Below are 7005 nucleotides of genomic sequence, written 5' to 3'. Positions count from 1 at the left end.
TCAGCACTCCATGCATCCCATGGTGCTTCAGGTCGCCGTGGCCCTCATATACATTACTCCGACCAGCTAGCCTACGGTGCACCACCAGCTCCTATTAGTGCACCTCAGCTCCAGAGCTATCAGGGTGGTTACTCTGGTCAGCAGGATCAGTTTCAGGGTCAGCAGTCACAACAGCCAAGGTCCTGTTATACTTGTGATAATCCGAGGCACATTGCTATATTTTGCCCTCGTGCATCGAGCAGTTCTCACCATCAGGATTCTCGTGCCATGGTCCCGGCACCGGGTACTTCACCTCCCCCTCAGCCAGCTAGAGGTAGTGGTCAGGCAGCTAGAGGTGGTGGTCAGGCTCCTAGAGGTGGAGGCCAGCCAACTAGGGCCCGTCCTAGAGATGCACTCCGGAGTGGTGGGGCCCAGCGTCGATGCTATGCTTTTCCAGCCAGACCTAAGGTTGAGTCTTCTAAAGCCGTTATCACAGGTACTGTTTCAATTTGCAGTAGAGATGCTTCAGTTTTATTTGACCTGGGTTCTACTTATTCGTATGTGTCCTCCTATTTTGCTTCATATTTGATTGTGCCCCATGATTCTTTGAGTGCCCCCGTGTATGTGTCCACACCTGTGGGAGATGCTATTGTAGTACACCGCGTTTATCGTTCTTGTGTGGTTACCATTGAGAGTCTTGAGACTAGGGAGGACCTTCTACTTCTCGATATGGTACACTTTGATGTCATCTTGGGTATGGATTGGCTTTCACCTTATCACGCTATACTGGATTATCATGCCAAGACGGTGACCTTAACCTTGCTGGGGTTGCCTCGATTAGAGTGGAGAGGGACTCTTGATCATTCTACCAGCAGGGTTATCTCTTATATGAAGGCTCGGCGTATGGTCGAGAAGGGGTGTCTAGCTTATTTGGCATATGTCCGCGATTCTAGTGCGGAGGTTCCTTCCATAGATTTAGTACCAGTTGTCCGTGAGTTTCCAGAGGTATTTCCTGCAGACCTACTGGGGATGCCACCGGACAAGGATATGACTTCTGTATTAATTTGGTTCCGGGCACTCAACCTATTTCTATTCTGCCATACCGCATGGCCCCGCTAGAGTTGAAAGACTTGAAGGAGCAGTTGCAAGATATGCTTGATAAGGGCTTCATTAGACCTAGTGTCTCGCCCTAGGGTGCGCCTGTGTTGTTTGTGAAGAAGAAAGATGGATCGATGAGGATGTGCATAGACTACCAGCAGTTGAACAAAGTTACCATCAAGAACAAGTATCCATTGTCGAGGATTGATGACTTATTTGATCAGCTTCAGGGTGCCAACGTGTTTTTTGAAAGATCGATCTGAGGTCTGGCTACCATCAATTGAGGATAGGGCATCCGATGTCCTAAGATAGCTTTTCGGACTCGATATGGGCATTATGAGTTTCTGGTGATGTCATCTGGGCTGACAAACGCCCCGACAGCATTTATGGATTTGATGAACTGGGTGTTCCAGCCTTATCTGGATTCCTTTGTGATTGTGTACATTGATGATAGCTTGATCTACTGCCGCAGCCGAGAGGACCACGAGCAACATCTTCGGATCGTATTTTAGACTCTGTGAGACAGCTAGTTATATGATAAGTTTTCAAAATGCGAGTTTTGGTTGGACTCAGTCGCCCTCTTGGGGCACGTTGTATCAGCAGAGGGTATTCAGGTGGATCCTAAGAAGATTGAGGCTGTTTAGAACTGGCCTAGACCTACTTCAGCCATGGAGATCCAGAGTTTCTTGGGTTTGGTAGGTTATTACCGTCGGTTTGTGGATGGATTCTCATCTATAGCAGCTCCATTGACCAGGTTGACCATAAGGGTTCCCCATTCACATGGTCAGATGAGTGTGAGGTGAGCTTTCAGAAGCTCAAGACTGCATTGACTACGACGCCGGTGTTGGTGTTGCTCACAGGTTCAGGATCTTATACGGTATATTGTGATGCATCTCGTATTGGACTGGGTGCGGTATTGATGCAGGGTGGCAAGGTAATTGCATATGCTTCGCGGCAGCTGAAGATTCACGAGAAAAATTACCCCGTTCATGATCTAGAGCTGGAAGACATTGTTCATGCGCTGAAGATTTGGAGGAAATATCTGTACGGCATGTCGTGTGAGGTATTCACAGATCATCGGAGCTTGCAGTATTTGTTCAAGCAGAAGGAGCTCAATGTGAGGCAGAGGAGGTGGTTGGAGCTATTTAAAGACTATGATATCACCATCTTGTATCATCCCGAGAAGGACAATGTGGTGGTCGATGCCTTGAGTAGAAAGTCATAGAGTATGGGCAGCCTTGCGTACATTTCAGTCGGTGAGAGACCGCTTGCTTCAGATGTTCAGGCCTTGGCCAATCAGTTCGTGAGGTTGGATGTTTCAGAGCACAGCTGTGTTAGAGCTTGTAATGTCGCTCGGTCTTTTTTTTTGAGCGCATCATAGATCGGCAGTATGATGACGCTCATTTGCTTGTCCTTAGGGACACAGTGCGGCACGGTGATGCCAAGAAGGTTACTGTTGGAGATGATGGAGATTTGAGGATGCGGGGTCGTGTTTGTGTACCTAATGTGGATGGACTTCGTGAGTTAATTCTTGTAGAGGCCCACAGTTTCCGGTATTCTATTCATCTGGGCGCCGCCAAGTTGAATCAAGACAGATATAGTTGCATATGTGTCTCGGTGTCTAAATTGTCAGCAGGGAAAGTGTGAGCATCAGGGACCCGGTGGTTTGCTTCAGAAGTTGGAGATTCCTGAGTGGAAGTGGGAGCGTATCACTATGGATTCGTTGTTAGACTCCCACAGACTCAGAAGAAGTTTGATTCAGTTTGGGTCATTGTGGACAGGCTGACCAAGTCAGCGCATTTCATTTCGGTTGCAGTTACTAATTCTTCAAAACGGTCGGCAGAGATTTATATCCGCGAGATCGTCCGTCTTCACGGTGTGCCCATGTCTATCATTTCTGATCGAGGTACGGAGTTCACCTAGCACTTTTGGAGGGTAGTACAGCGTGAGTTGGGCACGTGATTTGAGCCAAGCACAGTATTTCATCCTCAGATGGACGGGCAGTCCGAGCGCACTATTTAAATATTGGAGGATATGCTCGGCTCTTGTGTTATAGACATCGGAGGTTCATGGGACCACTTCATGCCGTTAGCGGAGTTTTCCTACAACAACGGTTATCAGTCGAGAATTCAGATGGCTCCCTATGAGGCATTATATGGTAGGTAGTGGCGGTCGCTAATAGGATGGTTCGTGCCGGGAGAGGCTCGGTTGTTGTGTACAGACTTAGTATAGGAGGCAGAAGAGTTACGCCGACCGTAGAGTTCGTGATGTTGCATTCATGGTCGAAGAGAGAGTATTGCTTCGGGTATCACCCATGAAGGGTGTGATGAGGTTTGGAAAGAAGGGAAAGTTGAGCCCTAGGTATATCGGACCTTTTGAGATTCTTGAGCGAGTGGGAAAGGTGTCTTACAGGCTCGCGTTGCCACCTGGTTTATCAGCAGTTCGTCTGGTGTTCCATGTGTCCATGCTCCGAAAGTATCATGGTGATCCATCCCATGTGTTAGATTCAGCACTGTCCAGTTGGACAAGGATTTGACCTATGAGGAGGAGCCGGTGGCTATTCTAGCCCAGCAAGTTCTTCAATTAAGATCGAAGAGTTATCCTTTAGTTCGAGTGCAGTGGAGAGGTCAGCCCGTTGAGGCAGCTACCTGGGAGTCCGAGTCGGACATGCGTAGTAGATATCCCTACCTTTTCACCAATCCAGGTACTTTTCTATGTCCGTTCGAGGACAAACGGTTATTTTAGAGGTGGAGAATGTGATGACCCCATAAGTCATCTCATGTTTTGAAACCTAATTCTATGATCCAAAGCCTTAAAGATCATGTTTAGGCCTTCCTCGATTTGCGTGCGCAGTCCTGGCGTCTTTCCAGAAAGCTTTTATGTTAAAAACTGTTAAAAACAAGAAAGTTTACCTAAAAACTTCATTTGAGTTGACTTCGGTCAACATTTTTGGTAAATGGACCCAGATTCGTATTTTGACGGTCCCGGTGGGTCCGTATCGTGATTTGGGACTTTGGCGTATGCTTGGAGTCGAAATCGGAAGTCCCTAGCCCGAGATATCGGACTTTGTCGAAATTTGAAAGTTAAAGGCTTATTGATATGGAAATGTTTGACCAATGTTTGACATTTTTGATATCGGGTCCGTAGTTTGGTTTCGGAACCCGGTATAGGTCCAATACCATATTTGTGACTTGTCTATGAAATTTAGTGAGAAACGAAGTTGGTTTGACGTGATTCGGACGTCCGGTTGTGAAAATAGGAGTTTCAAAGTTTTCTTGAAATTTTCACATAATTTGGTGTTCAATTCGTAGTTCTAGGTATTATTTTGGCGATTTGATTGCGCGAGCAAGTTCGTATGATGTTTTTAGACTAATGTGCACTTTTGGTTTGGAGCCTCGAGGGCTCGGGTGAGTTTCGGATAGGCTACGAAGTGAAATTTGACTTGGGAAAGTTGCTGGTGTTTCAGATCTTGTTGCGGGCCTCTGATCTCTCTTTTGCGAGATCGGGCATCAGATTTGCGACCTATGAGGGGTTCGCATTTGCGAGCTACTCATCGCAAATGCGAAGAGTAGCTGGGCCACACAGATTTCGCATTTGCGAAACATTCTTCGCATTTGCGAAGTGAGTCTGGGGAAGGCATTCTTCGCATTTGGGATCACTGGGTCGCATTTGCGATCATCCCAGTTCGCATTTGCGAACATTTCTTCACATTTGCGAAGATAGCAGAAGTGTAAGAGTCTTCGCAAATGTGATGGATTTCTCGCATTTCACATTTGCGACATCTGTAGCTGGGTAAATATGACTTAGACAAGATTTCTGATTCATTCTTCAAATTTTCAAACTCAAGAACCCTAGAGCCAATTTTCCAAAGAACTTTTCTTCCCCAAAGCATTGGTAAGAGATTCTAAAAGGGTTATTGGGTAAAAGTTAGGGATTTGATAAATTAGGGATTTAGACCTCAAATTGAGGTCGGATACCAAAACCAAATATATAACCGGGCTCAAGGGTGAATGGTAATCGGTTTTTGGTCCGAATTTCGGATTTGGACCAAGTGAGCTTGGGTGTTGACTTTTGTTGACTTTTTCAATAATGGCCTAAATTGAATTCTTTGCAATCGTGGGTTGTTCCTAAGACTTAATTTGAATCGTTTAGTTATTAATATGCTAGATTATATTGGTTCGGAGGCTTGTTTGAGAGTAAAAGACGTGGTTGAGCTTTGAGTTTGGCCGTTGGAACGAGGTAAGTGTCGTGGTTAACCTTGGCTTGAGGAATTAGGACTTAATTGTCTATTTGATACGTGTTTGAATGTTGGGTACAACGTATAGGTGAGGTGACGAGTACCTATGCGTTGTTGTCGGGTTATAGCATGCGGGTGGGTCTTATTCTTGTAATTGTTGCTTTCCTTGATCATATTATTCATGCTTAGACTAGTTAATCTTTAAGTTGAACGTTCTTATCATGTTTACGAACTTTCGTAATAATTGAGTATTGATTCAAAGTTGAGGTTGGTATTGTGGAACCAAATGTTGAAGTAAGACTTGTTCTTGTTATTTTTATATCCCTGTTGTCATGGTTCATTGCTTTATGGTGAGGGAGAGTGTTAATGCACGAAGGGTGATGCCGTGCCATATTGTGAGTATTAATGCACGAAGGGTGATGTCGTGCCATGTTGTGTGTGTTTATGCAGGAAGGGTGATGTCGTGCCATGTTATGAGAGAGTTAATGCACGAAGGGTGATGTCGTGCCGTTTCTATTGTTTCATATGGTGAGGTTGAGAGTAAAATCACGAAGGGTGATGACGTGCATTTTCCTTTACCGTGTTTACTTATTCCTATTTGTTCGACGGTATATTAGTTGATCAAGTTCTTATTACTGTTGTGATTCTTTATCTCTTGATCCCCTCAGCATGTCCCCCTCCCGTTATTACTTGCCTAGCTTTTACTTGCTGTTATTTTTGTACATATATTGTTGAATTGCAGAGGTTTATTTGTAAGTGTCTTGTCATAGCCTCGTCACTACTTCGCCGAGGTTAGGCTCGACACTTACCAATACTTGGGGCCGGTTGTGCTGATACTGCACTCTGCACTTCCTGTGAAGATTTTGGTACTGGTCCCAGTTTATTGAGAGGCATAGCAGCTTGGACCGGATCAGCGGAGACACAAGGTAGATCTGTCGGTGTTCACAGATTTTGAAGTCCCCGTCTATCTTTTTGTTTTACTGTTTCTTTCATTCAAACAGTTGTATTTCCTTCAGACTTTTACTTGTAGTAAATCCTAGAATGTTCGTGAATTTGTTACACCAGATCCGGGTAGTAGTAAATAATGAATTTTTTATATTATTCTGCACTCGCTGTATTTCACTTTAGCTTATTTACTGTTATTTATTGAATTGAACAAGGTTTGGCTTAATAATTTTCTAACGTTGGCTTGCCTAGCAAGTGGAATGTTAGGCGCCATCACGATCCCGACAGTGGGAATTCTGGGTCGTGACATAAAATTAGAACGAATTCATGAGTTTTGTCAAGTGAAATTAGTGACGAAAATGGAGAAGACATCAGTAATGGAGGAACTCGAATATGGGAGAAAGAAAAGGGAAAACAAAGAGAAGGAAAAAAAAAAAAGAAAAAAGAAAATAGAAAGGTAAAGAAAAAAAGGTACTAATAAAAAGGAAATAGTGTTTGTAATACACTTTAGTACAATTAACGAAAGAACTAATTAGTTTGGGTGGATTCCATTTCAAAAAGGGCATATATGGACCAACTATGTAACGGTAAGGGCATATATGGGCTAAAGAATTAACAAAGGGCAAATATGCTCAATTTCGTATAGTACAAGGGCATACGTGGACCTTTTCCGATATATATATATATATATATATATATATATATATATATATATATATATATATATATATATATATATATATATA

Source organism: Nicotiana attenuata, unplaced genomic scaffold, assembly GCF_001879085.1.
Source record: "Nicotiana attenuata strain UT unplaced genomic scaffold, NIATTr2, whole genome shotgun sequence".
NCBI lineage: Eukaryota > Viridiplantae > Streptophyta > Magnoliopsida > Solanales > Solanaceae > Nicotiana > Nicotiana attenuata.
The sequence above is the reverse complement of the archived record's forward strand: the minus strand, read 5'-3'. Positions refer to the sequence as shown.